General features: G+C 51.2%; 1 long non-coding RNA gene across 2 annotated transcripts in view; it reads left to right on the top strand.

Annotated features, from left to right (window-relative positions):
• Positions 1-15,308, top strand: part of LOC131481132 (uncharacterized) — a 260,332-nt gene extending 245,024 nt beyond the window's left edge. Inside the window, exon 6 of one of the 2 annotated variants that reach the window (XR_009246051.1) lies at positions 15,092-15,308. This is a non-coding gene — a long non-coding RNA (uncharacterized LOC131481132). Of the gene's footprint in view, positions 1-2,991; positions 3,076-15,091 lie in introns of those variants that run through there. The other variant, XR_009246053.1, reaches the window with a different exon arrangement.
• The last annotated feature ends 228 nt before the right edge of the window (positions 15,309-15,536 follow it).

The raw sequence follows: 15,536 nt of genomic DNA, 5'->3' as shown, positions 1-15,536 counted from the left end.
CTCAGAGAAAATTCACACTTCAATGTTTATGAATAAAGTTTTGTGAACACACACTCCCTCTCCTGATGTACTCTCTGTTCCAGCTAGGGCATGCTGAGCTTCTGTTTGGCAATGGCCAGTGCGGCCCTCACCACACAGATAACATGGCATGCAAAGCCCCAACTAGTTAGTGCCCGGTCCTTGGCAACAAGCACGCAAACAAAACTGAGGACTCCTGATGTATGAAGCAGGAGCAAGATGTGCCCACCCCGCCATTCTATTTTTTTTTCAGACTTATTGCAGGGTAGGGTGGAGATAGATGCAGCTTTGTTTTAAAGATTTATTTTTTTTATTAGTATGGCAGAGTGACAGAGAGAGAAGGATAGAGAGGTTATCAATGTTCCAGTTCACTCACCACATGACTGCAACTAGGAGGATCTGAAGCTAGGAGCCAGGAGCTTCTTCCCATGTCATTAGCAGGGAGCTGGATTGGCAGCATAGCTGCTATGATTTGAATAAACACCCATATACTATTGCCAGTGTCACAGCAGATGTGCTGGCCTGCCACACCACAGCGCTGGCCCCATTCTTTACTCTTGAATTCACATCATGGGGGCTCTTTGATTTCAGAGTTGAATCCCCACAAAGTTGCAAAGACAGAGATGGCAGGCAGACCTCCTTCCAACAGCAGTATTGATCAGCCTCAATGCCTGCTCCACTCTGGGGACCTCCTTGTCCTTGGGGTGTCTGCATCCTGACGCAGACAGGGTGGCCCCATCTTGCACTGGCTGCTCTAGACAGACTGGGTCGTTTTCACTGTTTTTACTCTTTTCTGGCCGTCGCAGCATGGGCCAGTGCTGGGCAGGAGCTGCCATGGTAGCAGCTAGGCTTGCCTGAAGGCAGGTTGCCTGGCCGGTCTCACCTTTGATTTGAGGGCTGGCATGGGATCTGGTTTAGACTCTGATCTCTGTCCCTCACAAGCTTGCGAAGGCTCCCTTCCTGGGCCTCTTTTCTTTAACTGGGAAGTTTAGGTGAGGCTGTGTTCTGGGAGGATGCTGGCAGGGTTCCCTGCTCAGGAAACTTCAAGAAAACAAGGTTTTGTCTTTGACCGTGTAGAATCTCCTGTGCCTAGGACAGCGCTCGGCCTGCGGCCAGCACTCAGCAGATGCCCAATCAGGAAAGGAGATTGCATTCCATGGAGCTCCTGGCACACGGTAGTTTCCCATTAATTAGTTCTATTGCTTTGTCTGTTCTAAACCAGAAATCGGCAAACTCTGGCCCACTGCCCATTTTTTTGTAAACACGGTTTTATTGAACACACTTTGCTCATTCCTTGACTGGTTGCCTATGGCTGCTGCCCCTCTGCAACACTGAATAGCCATGACACAGACGCATGGGTTGCAAAGCCTAAAGCACATGCCATCTGCCTCCGCTCTGAATGTCAAGGTGGCCATGTCTCAAGGCCATCACAGATTTGCATTTCCCCAGTTGGTAGGTGTTGCAAGGCAGTTCCAAGTCGAAAGCAAACAGTAAACTTGAGGGTTGTTTTCCTGATGCCCCTCTGAACAATCTGGGGAATTTCTTTCTTTTTTTTAAAAAGATTTATTTGTTTTTGTTGGAAAGTCAGATATACAGAGAGGAGGAGAGACAAAGAGGAAGATCTTCCGTCCAATGATTCACTCCCCAAGTGGCCACAATTATCAGAACTGTGCCGATCCAAAGTCAGGAGCCAGGAGTGTTCTCCAAGTCTCCCACACAGGTACAGGATCCCAAGGTTTTGTGCCATCCTCAATTGCTTTCCCAGGCCACAAGCATGGAACTGAATGGGAAGTAGGGTGCTGGGATGTGAATCAGCGCCCATATGGGATGCTGGCGCATGCAAGATGAGGACTTTAGCCACTAGGCTATTGTGCTGAGCCCTTATGGGGGATTTCTTAACATGGCCTGAACTGTCTTCTGTTCTGCCCCCCGCCCCCAACTCTCATGTGCAAGAGGGTGTTACTTTCATTTTTGTGTAAAAAGAAACTCAGCCCACCTGTCGATTATTGGCCTGTGCCTTGGTGATGGAACCTGTGTTTTACACCAAGTCTAGAGTCAGGAATTGGCATGGGAGACAAGATCAAAAGGATGACCCATCAGGTGCAGCTTAGTTTGTAGAATAGAATGCTGCCGGGGGAGGGGACCCCTAGGTGTGGGGCTTGGAGTGCATTGGGTCTGGATTCACTGTCCCATCATTACAACCTCAAACATCTTAGTGAGTCTCACTTGGGCTCAATTTTCTAATCTGTAAAGTGGCCTCCTGCCATGCGGCAGCTGAAGAATGCCTGTCCACTGTGCCAGCTGAACCTTCTGATAGGCCACTGTCTGTAGTCAGCATGCCTCATTCTTCCTTTCCCTCTGGAGGACAGGATCCCAGGATCCAGGTCCCAACCAGAAGATTGCCCCAGGCACCAGTGAGAACTGAGGCAATGAGCAAGACTCGTACAATTGGAGATGGAGGGCAGGCATCCTGCCAACCCTGGCCAGCAGCTGTAGATCCTGGGCCTGTGTTTGCCGTGTCTGGGGAGGACTGTACTCAGTCTGTAGAGGTTGTTGGGAGGATGATTGTGTCATGCCTTGTGAGCTCTCAAGTTCCACTGTTGCTGAAGGCTCCAGCTCCCCCATTCTGCAGTGCTCATCATTGTTTTCCTATCTCTGCTTTTCCCCATTGATGCCTTCTAGCATGTTCTGCAATTGCTTGAATGAATCCATTAGTTCTTCCTTCCCCACCAGAATATGTACTCCAAAAAGGCAGGAATATTTGTTTTAGGATTTACTTTATTTGTTTTTAGGAGAGAGAGAGAGAGACAGAGACAGAGACAGAGAGAATGAATTTTCTATCACCTGGTTTACTCCGCAAGTGGCCAGGTCAGAGCTAAGTTGATATGAAGCCAGAAACCTGGCGCTTCTTCCATGTCTCCCATGTGGTTGAAGGGGCCCACACCCTTGGGCCGTCTTCTACTGATTTCCCAGGCCATTCGCAGGGAACTGAATTAAAAGTGGAGCAGTCAGAACTCAAACCAACACTAATATGGGATGCTGGACCTGCAGGTGGCACAACAACACTGGCCCCCAAAGGCAGGTTTTGTTTTTTTGTTTGTTTGGTCTTGACTCATTCCTTTTCTAGAGCATGTTTAGGATGTAGCCAGCACTATGCAACTATGTGGCGAGGGAACAGATGGACTCGCAGAGGCATCCGCATAGCAAGTGGACATTTCTTTCCAGCACATGCCTTCCGGTCATGTGAACACATAATGATACATATGTCAGCAGATAGATACTCAGATGCTGGGTATATAGATGAGCTAGAATATATGCATATATATGTCTGCACCCACAGACATGGTTCCTTTTTTTGGTCAGGGAAAGACCCCTTCTGGTTTCCCCCACTGCCCGTCAGGACGCACTCAGGCAGCATATATGCAGTAAAGGGGACAGCTTTAACCCCTGGCTTCCCAGAGCAGAGAACACTTCCTTGCCAGGAAGTTTCTGCTTCAGTTCAGGTGCACTAGCAGTGAAAATCTGGGTGACCGTGACTGCCCAGCATGTCGGGTCTCTAGGGTACATGCCAGCACGAGCTGGAGAGGGCTGGGAGAGGTGCAGGCCTGCGCATCTCAGTTGTATCTTCTCATCTCCCATACCCGCTGCCTGCTGTCCACTTCCCCATTCTGCTTGGCCACACTCCCATGCGTCCCTGTGCTTTGGTCACACTGCCTGCCCCTTGTCCCCACATATCCATCCCTTCCCCAAAGCAGGGCTTTGTCAGCTGCCCACTCAGTGCTGCTCCCTGAAGGATGCGGAGTGCAGGCTTCCAAAAGGATGTGTTCAGGTGCTAACCCCACGTGCTGGGCTGTGACCTCGTTGGAAGACATGGGACCAGCGCAGACGAGGCTGTGCTGAATTAGGATGCGAATGACGCGGGCACCCAGGGCAGAGGGCCACGTGAGGTTCAGAAAGCGGAGGAGGACTCTGCTAGCCAAGAACTGTGGCCCCCACCAGATGCGAGAAAAGGCAGAGGAAGAATCTCCTGTTCTTTCCCTATCTCGAGTCAGAGCCATTTTGTCAATGAAGGAACTTAGGCCCAGAGAGATTGAGTCATTTGCCTAAAGTCACACAGCCAGGACGTGGTTGGTTTCGGAGGGAGAACGGGGCTACCAGCATTTTGATGTGAGACTTCCAGCTGCAGTGCTGTGAGGGAGTGAGTTCCTGTCACATGCGGCCACCCAGTGCTGCCTGTGGCAGCAGCCACAGGAAGACCCCCTCCCTACTCATCCCTCTCTTTTCCCATTGACTGCCAGCTTCTGGAGGGGGATTCCCAGAAGCTCCTCATTGTGCATTTGTGTTTCTCCACCTGCTCATCCCAACCTGGGAGCATGGGATGTGCCGTCTCCCTGACTTCGCTGAGAAATGGGAGCCCTGCTTGGTTCTTGCTGCGGGCTGCGTGTCCTTGTCTGCAGAGCACAGTGCCACCGCACTCCCCACTGCACCGCAACACCCTTGGGAGAGCGAGGCTCTTTGGTAACAGGCTGCTCTGTGGCACAGGGAGAGCCTCTGGACTCCCAGAGCTGGCTCTCAAGAACTCCGCCTGGGTCACAAGGTACCTGGTGAGAAGGTTGCCCCAAGGGGCTTCCCCTGGAAATCCTCAAAGTATGATTATTCAAATCCCATCGCCTGGCCCATGAGACCTGAGACTGGGAGAGACCTGAGAGCCCCTGAGGACTTTCCACACTGGGTGTGTTCTTACTGTTGAGCAGGAACACATTTTCCTGCTAAAGACACAAACCAGAAATGAGTTTTTAACAAGTAGCAAACCCTTAAATAGAAGAGAAACTCCCAAACTGTAAGCTCTCTCACACTTGCCTCCTCCCCTACTTCCTCCGCCCGCCTCCTCTCCCCAGGCCTTCCTTGGCTCATCTTCTGGGCAGTGCTGAAAGGTGACCGCATCTCACAGCTCTCCTAATTCTGTGCTCCCACTCTGGGTTTTAGGCAGAACTGTCTGGAAATCGCTCACAAGTGCTTCTAGCACTGACCTCTTGCATGAGAGCCATCTGTTTTGTGATGTGTAGCCTTGGCTCTGATGGATGCTGTTGGCCTTTCGTGGTCACCTGCAGTGTGCCAGCTGCTAGACCAAGCAGTTCTGCATCCTGTAGCTGCCTTTAGCTCTAATTCATCCCACACATTTATGTTTATTGTGAAGTGATCTCACTTCAGAGCCATTCTGCTGAGGAAGAAGCGAGCTCAGAGAGGTTAAGTCATTTGTTTCAAGGTCCCACAATCGAGCAGTGATAGTCATACTCAAATTCACATCTGCCTCACCCCAAAGCCGATACTTGTGGTATGATTTCCCCCGTCTGAATTGTATAGCCAAACACACACACACACACACACACACACACACACACACACACACCCCACAAAGTAGAAAGTACCATGAGACTTTGTTATAAGGGTCTGAGCAGGCTGTACCCACCCAGCAGCCCATGCAGCCCCTTCCCCTCACCCTTGCAGGTCCCAAGTGCACAGCAGCCTGTGATCATCTGCCCCCAGGTATGGGGGATGGAGAATGGCTGATTCCCTTCCCCAGCCTCAGTTTCCCCATATGTGAGCTTAGGACCAAGATTCAACCACTTTGTTGTCCTGGCCTAACTGTCTAGAATCTGAGCATCCTTGAGTTGCAATGGCCATTTGTCACACACCCCCTCACCCTTGCCCTTCCACTTGTATCCTCTCCTTTCCTCTCCTGACTTCTCCTCTCCTCTCCTTTCCTCTCCTCTCCTCTCCCCTCCTCTCCCCTCTCCTCCTCTCCTCTCTTCTCCTCACCTCACTCCTCTCCCCTCCTCACCTCACTCCTCTACTCTCCTTTCCTCTCCTCTCCTCCCTCACCTCTCCTCTCCTCCCTCACCTCTCCTCTCCTTCCTCACCTCTCCTCTCCTCTCCTTTCCTGACTTCTCCTCTCCTCTCGTTTCCTCCCTTCTCGTTTCCTCTCCTCTCCTCTCCTCTCCTCTCCTTTCCTCTCCTCTCCTCTCCTCTCCCCTCTCCTCCTCCCCTCTCCTCCCCTCCCCTCATTCCTCTCCCCTCCTCACCTCACTCCTCTCCTCACTCCTCTCCTCTCCTTTCCTCTCCTCTCCTCCCTCACCTCTCCTCTCCTTCCTCACCTCTCCTCTCCTCCCCTCCCCTCTCCTCTCCTCCCCTCCCCTCTCCTCTCCTCCCTCACCTCTCCTCTCCTTCCTCACCTCTCCTCTCCTCCCCTCCCCTCTCCTCTCTTCCCTCACCTCTCCTCTCCTTCCTCACCTCTCCTCTCCTCCCCTCCCCTCTCCTCTCCTCCCTCACCTCTCCTCTCCTCCCCTCCCCTCTCCTCTCCTCCCCTCCCCTCTCCTCTCCTCCCCTCCCCTCTCCTCTCCTTCCTCACCTCTCCTCTCCTCCCCTCCCCTCTCCTCTCCTCCCCTCACCTCTCCTCCCCTCCCTCACCTCTCCTCTCCTTCCTCACCTCTCCTCTCCTCTCCTTTCCTGACTTCTCCTCTCCTCTCGTTTCCTCTCCTCTCGTTTCCTCTCCTCTCCTCTCCTCTCCTCTCCTCTCCTCTCCTCTCCTCTCCTCTCCTCTCCTCTCCTCTCCTCTCCCCTCTCCTCCTCCCCTCTCCTCCCCTCCCCTCATTCCTCTCCCCTCCTCACCTCACTCCTCTCCTCACTCCTCTCCTCTCCTTTCCTCTCCTCTCCTCCCTCACCTCTCCTCTCCTTCCTCACCTCTCCTCTCCTCCCCTCCCCTCTCCTCTCCTCCCCTCCCCTCTCCTCTCCTCCCTCACCTCTCCTCTCCTTCCTCACCTCTCCTCTCCTCCCCTCCCCTCTCCTCTCCTCCCTCACCTCTCCTCTCCTTCCTCACCTCTCCTCTCCTCCCCTCCCCTCTCCTCTCCTCCCTCAGCTCTCCTCTCCTTCCTCACCTCTCCTCTCCTCCCCTCCCCTCTCCTCTCCTCCCCTCCCCTCTCCTCTCCTCCCCTCCCCTCTCCTCTCCTCCCCTCCCCTCTCCTCTCCTCCCCTCCCCTCTCCTCTCCTTCCTCACCTCTCCTCTCCTCCCCTCCCCTCTCCTCTCCTCCCCTCACCTCTCCTCTCCTCCCTCACCTCTCCTCTCCTTCCTCACCTCTCCTCTCCTCCCCTCCCCTCTCCTCTCCTCCCCTCACCTCTCCTCTCCTCCCTCACCTCTCCTCTCCTCCCTCACCTCTCCTCTCCTTCCTCACCTCTCCTCTCCTCCCCTCACCTCTCCTCTCCTCCCCTCACCTCTCCTCTCCTCCCCTCACCTCTCCTCTCCTCCCCTCACCTCTCCTCTTCTCATGTCTCTCCTCTCCTCTTCCATCCCCTCCCCTCCTGTTCTCTCCTTTTCTCTTCTCCCCTCCTCTCCCTTCCCCTGCCCTCCCCTCACCTCCTCCCCCCTTCTTTCTCTTCCCCTCTCCTCTCCTCCCCTGGATCCTGTCCTGCTGGGGACCTCTCTATACTTCCACAGCTTCCTAAAAATGACCTAAGATGAATGTGAAGTGCCCACCTCTTGGGATCATAGTGAGAATTTATGAAGGGTGACAGTAACCACTGCTTCACTGCTAGTGCTTCATGCTACAGGGGCCTGGACTCCTCTAGGATCGTGCATTCAGATGCCAGCCGTGTGACTTGCCAGCACAGGGCTGTGGGGGACTGGGCACAGCACTTCATTTCGCAGCGCTTCAGTTGTCCTCTTGCCCAGTGGGCAGGGCACCAGGCAATGGCTTGAACTGAGTCCCTTTGCCAAGGACACAGTCCCGCGTGAGGCATGTGGAAGGTGCCATGTGAGTCGTGATTGCTTGATGATCTGACTTGCCAGAGGCTGCTGGGGCAGCTCTACTTTTTAATTGGGAAAATCAGTAGCCTGAACTAAGGCAGGCCTACCAGGCTTTGAATGCAGGTTGGCTTCAAAAAGAAGGAAGCTGTGTGTTTGGAGTCCAGAATTAATCCCCTTGAAATTCTCTAAATTTTGGATAATTTTCAGAGTTTCTGTTTCTGACGGCCTGCTTTTGTCACCTTCCTGTCTCCCGGAATGGGTTCCAGGCCACCCAGTCTCCTGACCTTCCTTGCGGCCTGTGTCTGTGAGCACCTGCCCTCTGCTCCTGGTGATGCCTGTAGGTTCCACTTTCCTGTCTTGAAGCAGCCCTGAAACTGTCCTCCAGGCGCTGCATTCACTCCGCCAGCATGGCTGTGCATGAGAGAGCGTGACATCAAATAGTGAGTGTGAAAACTGCCACACCATGCCAAGGCAGTCTCAGGCTTTAGGGAAAAGCCCAGTGCTCCCCTTTGAACCATTTGACCTTTCACAGGGCCCTGTAATTTACAAAGGAACTTCATAAAGTTTACAAAAGATGCATCTGCATGACAAAAGGCAAGAATTGCAAACAAATTTTGCACCCAGATCATTGCTGTCTAATTTCATTTGTTTTTGAAGATTTATTTTTGTTGGAAAGGTGGGCCACAATGACTGGAGTTGAGCTAATGTGAAGTCAGGTTTCTTGAGGTTTCCCACACAGGTGGAGGCTCCCAGGGCCTTGGGCCATTCTCTGCTGCTTTCTGAGACCACAGCAGGGAGCAGGAAGGGAAGTGGAGCAGCCAGGATAGGAACTAGCACCATTTGGGATCCCAGTGGTTGCAAAGGCGAGGATTTAGCCAGTAGGCTGTCACATGGGCCCTGATTTCATTTCTGCATGGCGTTTGGAAGCACTCTTGTACGTGCTGCACTTTGTTGCAGGTTAATAATTAGTTCATTTTGTTCAGTTTTGTATTACAGGCAAAGACAAAGGCTTTTGACAAAGGCCAGAAATGTGGAATTTTGCCACTTATTACAAAGATATCATCTCCCAAATGTCCCAAGGTCTTGTTAAGATTTGTAACCAACATGTGGACTGTTTGTAACCATCGCTTTGTTTGCTGAAGGGGAACCTGATTTTTTCCTAGATGATTTTTGTCACTAGATGCTCAGACACATACAAAGTTGTCCTTTTGTTTGTTTTTTCTTTTTTCTTTTTTTTTAGGCAGATTTACAGATAGAAGGAGAAGCAGTGAAAGAAAGATCTTCCACCTGCTGGTTCATTTCCCAAATGTCCGCAAAAGACGGAGTCATGCTGATCTAAAGCCAGGTCTGAAGCCAGGAGCTTCTTCTGGGTTTCCCATGCAGGTGAAGGGTCCCAGGACTTTGGACCATCCTCTGCTGTTTTCTCAATCCCTCAACAGTTGAGAGAGTTGTATCAGAAGTAATCAGGCCTTGAACTGACGCCCATATGGGATGCTGGCACTTGCAGGTAGAAGGTTAGCCAGTTGAGCCATCATGCCAGCCCCTAAAGCTGTTCTTACATCATACCAAGGGTTATCACTTTATGCCAGTGTGGGCATTGGCTCATGGCCGTGGCAAGGCTGGGACCAGGCTACAGAGGTCTGTGGGGGACCACACTGGCTGGGCAGGAGACCAGAAGGAAGGCCCTCAGCTGAGTTGCCTTCAGACCCCCAAGAACACTCTGAGCAAGCTGAGGAATGGATGAGCCCAAGCCATTAGGCTGGAGCCCCAGAAGCGGGTGTGGGAGGACCCCTTACTCTCTCTGTGCTGCAGGGGATAGGTGAAGCTCTACAAATGTGAACTGGACAGCGGTTTGGAGGTCAGACCCACAGCCACACGTATCCACATCTCATGCCAAGCCATAGCAAGACCGCAGTGGCCCATGGCCTCTGCTGGGAGACACATTTCCTGCCTCCACATCGGCCACAGCATAGGATGGGGGTAGAACATTCCAGAAGGATGGAATGAGATCAGATGGAATGCTGAGGGAGCATTTGAGCCCCAGCCTCATTCCTGAGTTTCAGGGACCGTCGTAGCCTCAGAAGCACCCCCAAACCTTTCCAGATAGCCAGTAGCTTCACGTCCATAGCTGCTAGCGGCACTTTCCCACCTCCAGATACGGCAGCCTGGACTCACAGAGACTCTCACGTCTTCATGGTCTGTAAATCCTATTGTCAGTGCTGCCCAAAGTCATCCCCTCACCTGCCCCATCCCCTGTGTCTGGTTTCTCCATTTCCAGCAGAAAAGAGCAAGGGAAGGCCCAGCAGACTGGGGTGATGCTTCCTGCTTTTGTTAGGTTTTCCACTTCTTTGAGAGGAAATCTGACTTATCAGAGTGGGGATCTGCGCCCTGAGCTTCTGATACCCACATGAAGCCTTTCTTACTACTTCCTTTTTCAAACCATCTTCCTGTAGTCGCTGACAGTCACTGGCTTCTAACAGCTTAGCTGCCTTGCTCAGTCCTCTCCCTAAACTCTCCCCATTAACACTTTTGTAGTTGAGATATCATTTGCACAGAAGAAAATGCAAAGAGGAAGCCGGTTTTGTGGCAGCATGTGCTAAACTGCTTCCTGCACTGCCAGCATCCCCTATGGGAGCACTGATTCAATTCACAGCTACTCTATTTCCAACTCAGCTCCCTGCTAATGTGCCTGGGAGGACAACAAAACCAGCCCAGGTACTTGGGCCCCTGAGACCTGGGTGAGAGACCAGATGGAATGCCAGGGTCTTGGCTTTCGCCTGGATCAGTTGCAGCCCTTTGGGGAAGCAAACCAGCAAAGGGAAGATTTCTCTGCCTCTCTGCCTTTAACTAAATAAATAAATAAACACACACATGTTTATAAAAACCAAATGTAAAGATCTTCAGTGCAGACTTGGGTGCGTTTCACAGATACGCACATCCGTATCCCATCACCCCGATACTGAACACTGGTACATTTCCGTCACCCTGAGAGTATGCCTTGCCTCCTTCTGACCCCCACACCAAGGCAGCCGCCATATGATTTTCTGCTACCCCAGATCTGTGTGTCTCCATGCCAGGACTTCTTACAGCAGGAATCACTTTGGCCTGCTTCTCTGGGCCTGGTGCTTAGGAGCGCCTCAACAGCTCCTCTCGGTCGCTCCTGTCTGGTCCACTGCCAGGCACTGTGCACTCTTTCTCCTTCCGTCTCCTGCTAGACAGTCTGTGCTGAAAACGAGTAAAGATTTCTTTATGAACAAGACTTTTATGGACATATGTCTTGGAGAGGGTACCTGGGAGTGGAGTTGTTAGGTCCTGTGCTGAGTCACCTTTGAGCTGTCTAAATGACTGTTCGAGTCTGCCTAAGTGCCACAAACCTCACTTTCTGTTCCCAGAAGGAGTGTCTGAGTCTCACCACCTTGTCAGCACTTGGGATTGACACTCTTCCATTGTGGTCACTCCTGGTGTGGATGAAATAGTATTTAACATCAGTTATAGTTTGCATTTTCTTGATGGCTCCTGGCATTGCACAGCTTTTCATGTAGTTTCTGTATATAGCATCTCTTGTGAAGTGTCTGTTCAAGACTTTTCCTTCCTTGGGGGGGATGATCATTTGTCTCTTATTATTCTCAAGACTTACTTTTTATTTGAAAGGCAAAGCAACAGAGAGAAGGAAAGACAAACAGAGACACACATACATAGGTGTGTCTCCCACCTGCTGCTTCATTCTCTAAAGGGCCACAATCTGGGCCAAGTTGAAGTCAGAACCAGGAGCCACATCCTGGCTTCCCATAAAGATGGCAGCGGCCTGCCGGCGTGATAGCGTAATGGTTAAAGTCCACGCCTTGAACGCACCGGGATCCCATACGGGCGCCAGTTCTAACCTTGGGACCCTGCACCCGCATGGGAGACCCGGAAAGAAGTTTCTGGCTCCCGGCTTCGGATTGGCACAGCACTGGCCGTTGCAGTCACTTGGGGAGTGAATCATCAGATGGAAGATCTTCCTCTCTGTCTCTCCTCCTCTGTGTATATCTGCCTTTCCAATAAAATAAAATAAATGTTAAAAAAAAAAAAAGATGGCAGGGGCCTGAATACTTGTGCCACCGCATGTTGCCTTGTCAGACTCGTTATCAGGAAGCTGTACTGGAAGTGCAGCAGCCAGTACTTGAAGTGACACCGCAGAATGGGACAGCGGATCACAAGCAGTGACGTAAGCTGTGGCATCACAACACTGGCTTCTATCTTTTATTATTGAGTTACCAGAGTTCTTTACATATTGTAGGTACAAGTTCTTTGTCAAACACATGAGCTGCAAATATCTTTTTCCGGTCTGTACCTATAAGACCTCTTCTAATCCCAAGCAACCCTGTGGAGTGGATATTATTATGCACAGCTGTGTCTCAGAAGTCACAAGTGCAGCTCAGTTGGTTATGCAAGGTGCTGTGATAGCAGAAAGGGGCATGCGAGCTCCTTTGAGTGTGACTACAGCACTGACATCCAGAAAACCCCAGAAAGCATCTTCCTGAGCACAAAGCCTGTTATATCTCTGGCCGCCTGGAGGCATGTGGTCCTCAAGCCAGTGGCCAGCTGGGTTATTTCAGTTCACACTCACTCCCTGGGTCCTGCACATACCAGACCATCCTGGGAAGTCGTGGGCTCGCAGAACCTGCTGTGGCTTTGAGCTGCTCTGATGAAAGACAAACTGGGGGTATTTTTATGGGCCTCCTAGGATGCTGGCAGGATCATCTCGTGCCAGGAATAACAATGAGGGGCCCAGGCTCGCTTCCTGCCAGAGCTGCTTCTGGCTGGCAGGGGCTGAGGTGGGGAGGGTTGCTGTGTGGGGCTACTTTGTCCTCAGCTGGCTCAAAGAAGGGCTATCTGGTGCCCTGGGGACTTCCCCTCCATCTTTCCTCTTTGAGCGGGAGTTGGGGCCCCCATAACAGTCACAGCATAGGGATTAGAGATTTGGGGGGAGTCAAAATGATGTGAGTGGGAATAAAGACCCTCCGAGCAGCTGCTGTGTGCCAGGTGATGCCCACACGTGGCATTTCTGGTAGGTAACAGACACGCCTCGTCATACTAAACCTCTCCCCCTTCCCCCAACACACACAGGAGAGATATTAAAATGACCACTGGAGCAAAGTGAGGCTCGGAGAGGTTAGGTGATTTGCCTAACGTCACATCGTTTTGAAAGTGGTTGAAGTTTGAATAGCATTTAGCTAATTCTAAAACCCGTTGCTTAACTGTTCTGCACTGCTGCCTTTCTATTCAAAAATCTCGAGCCAGATTCCTGCTTCATGCTACGCACTACATGACAGGCCTTGGGCCAGGGAATGTGACCTCAACTGAGACTTGTGCTCTCCGGAATACCATTGGGGGTTCAATGGTGTCAAAAGAAATGTCCACTTCCCAGACTTGTCTGTGGAAACTCACTGGGAAAAACGACGTTTGGCAGATGTGGTTAAGGATTTCAAGATGAGATCACCTGATACTGCCTGGGAAGCCCTACATCTAAAGACAGAAGTCCTTGTAAGACACAGACAAGGAGACAGTGAGAAGGGAAGGTGGTGATGGAAGTGGTGCATCCACAAGTAAAGGAAATCCTGCAGCTTCGGTGTCCGGAATGCGGAAAGCATCATGCCCGTAGTGACTCTAGGCTGGCACACACATGAGCAGAAGGTGCTACACAGTGCCCGAATATCAGGAGACAGGGACCACTGACATCATTTTTAGGAGTTGACAGGTCCGGTGCAATACTGAGTGGTTAATGTCCTCACCTTGCATGCACCAGGATCCCATATGTCGCTGGTTCTAATCCCGGCGGCCTTGCTTCCCATCCAGTTCTCTGCTTGTGGCCTGGAAAAGCAGTCAAGAACAGCCCAAAGCCTTGGGACCTTGCACCCGTGTGGGAGACCCAGAAGAGCTCCTGGCTCCTGGCTTCAGATTGGCTCAGCACCGGTTGTTGCAGTTATTTCGGGAGTGAACCATCTGACAGAAGATCTTCCTCTCTGTCTCTCCTCCTCTCTGTATATATCTGCCTTTCCAATAAAAACCAATAAATCTTTAAAAAGAAGAAGAAGTTGTCTACTACCAAAATACTAGGAGGCCAGAACCTTACCTCAGCACCTGGCCCTTGGCTGGCAGGAATGAAATGAACACTTATTAAGAATTGGCATTTATTGGGCATCAGTTATCATGTTTGATTCTTTTTACACCTTGCATTAGGCAGCATCCCTGCCTCCTGTGACCATTCCTGCATTTGACAATGGGGGAAACTGTGGCCTAGCAAGATATCGCCCCACCCCCACCCTAACCAGTAGTCTCTTCTACTCAGCCAAATTTTCTGGAAGGTTGGAAACATCTGAATCACATGTAAGTAATTTCTAGGTTCTGTGTACAATTCCCATCCTCATAGGCTCAGGCTGAGGCTCTGGCATTCCCATTTCAGGCAAGTTCGAGGAGAGGGTGATGGTTTTGGATTGAGCACCAGGCATTTGATCCAAGGGAGAGTCAGTATTGCATCTGGAAAAAACTCCCAATATGTCCATGAATGAACACATCAAGCATGTTGATCAGGTGCCGTCCTATTGAACTGGGCAGTTATCCCCTTATCTAGCCCCATAGTTAGGACCATATGGTCTCCCAAAGTCATCGCAGAAGGCCCAGGGAGATCAGAAGGATGTGCTAAAGGGGTCTGGAAGTAACTTTCTTCTGCCCACACTCTGTTGACCAAACCTGAGTCTCGTGATCCCAAACTAACAGCAAGAAAAAACGGGTAGTAGAAACTTCATGGGAGAAAGACATGTCTGATGGTCAGATAGCTGGGATGTGAGCTCAGATGCCTTTGTCCGGTCCACGTGTTTTCAGAGTTTTCTTACATTTCATGTTGATCAGTATAAGGAAGTGTGTGTGTGTGAGAGAGAGAGAGAGAGAGAGAGACAGAGAGAGACAGGAGAAGAAGAAAGAGATATTCCTTGAGTCTTTAGCTCCTCTGTTGCCAGCAGCCTTCACCCTCTTAGGTGCTTAGGTCTCGACTCAGTTGTAGGATGCCCAATGTGTGTTCAGGGGATTCTTGGACGGGTCGCATCCTCAACAGTTGACACCCTGTCGGCAGCACCTTGAAGGCCTCCAGCGTTTGAAAAGCTGATATGCTCTGAGCGGCAGACCTGCCCTCTGTGCCGCTCCACAGCCACAGCCGCCCACATCTGCATCCTGCAGCTTTCTCGCTTTGGCATATGCTGTGGCATCTGCCTAAATTCCTTCTCTCCTCTCCAGAGATGCCACACAAACGACACCAGCTCCATAAAACCTTCATGAATCAAATAAATATTCATTTGCCCTCTTTCTGGATCAGAGGCTAGACCTCCTCCTGCTGTGAGCCTGTGTAGACGCTGACGCTTCCGTCTGTGCCCATTTCTCCTTACACACTGAGAGAACTTTAAGAACCAAGACTGTGGAACCCTTCCCTGGCCATTTCACTGCCTGCATGGTTGAGTTCTGCTGTTATCATTTGCTTTTCTATCAGCTTGCTCTGAAGGCACATCCCAGCCACGCCAAATCTCTCACTTGCACACAGTTGTGGTGGCCTTGTATGTCCATTTGCTTCTGCACTTGATGTCCTCACTGCTCACTATGATTCGTTCACACGCCGTAAAGTCTTTGCTGAGCTCACTTCCCTCATGGTGTAAACCCATCTCAGTCAGCTTTTCCTGTTCGTTCC

This window comes from Ochotona princeps, chromosome 9 (genome assembly GCF_030435755.1).
Source record: "Ochotona princeps isolate mOchPri1 chromosome 9, mOchPri1.hap1, whole genome shotgun sequence".
In the NCBI taxonomy this organism is placed as follows: Eukaryota; Metazoa; Chordata; class Mammalia; order Lagomorpha; family Ochotonidae; genus Ochotona; species Ochotona princeps.
This window is presented reverse-complemented; position numbering and strand designations above follow the sequence as displayed.